Below are 560 nucleotides of genomic sequence, written 5' to 3'. Positions count from 1 at the left end.
AATATACAATCATTACCTGCTCTACGAATTCACCATGTGAAAGGACTCCCTTTGTATTGAACTTCTAATAATTCACAAGCTGCAATACAATAATTAAAATCTTCATGAGCAGCATCTTCTACAGGAAGACCCCCTATCTTTTCTTTAGTATTCAACACAGCATTAAAATCTCTTCCAATTAACCAAAATTTATTCATGTCTTCTCCTAACTGATATATTTCCTCCCACAAAGATACTCTTTCTTCAACTCTACATTTAGCATATATAGCAATGAAATAAAAATTGTGTTATTGTGTCTGGTGCTTTAAATTAAGAATCAACTTTTGATCAGTATTACTAACAACTATAATGTTAAAATCATGATTTATAAAAATTCATATTTTTCCATTACAATTAGAAGTAGAAAAAGGCATTCTCAACCTCCTTCTATACGTGTTGATATGTCTACTGTCTTGAAACTGTTCCAATAAAGCAATGAAAGAAAATTTGTGAAAATTGTGTAGCATCTGAACCCTTTAGAAAGCTTGTTGTGACTTCACTGACTGTATATCCCAAATAAA

Source organism: Solanum dulcamara, chromosome 11 (genome assembly GCF_947179165.1).
Source record: "Solanum dulcamara chromosome 11, daSolDulc1.2, whole genome shotgun sequence".
NCBI lineage: Eukaryota > Viridiplantae > Streptophyta > Magnoliopsida > Solanales > Solanaceae > Solanum > Solanum dulcamara.
This window is presented reverse-complemented; position numbering follows the sequence as displayed.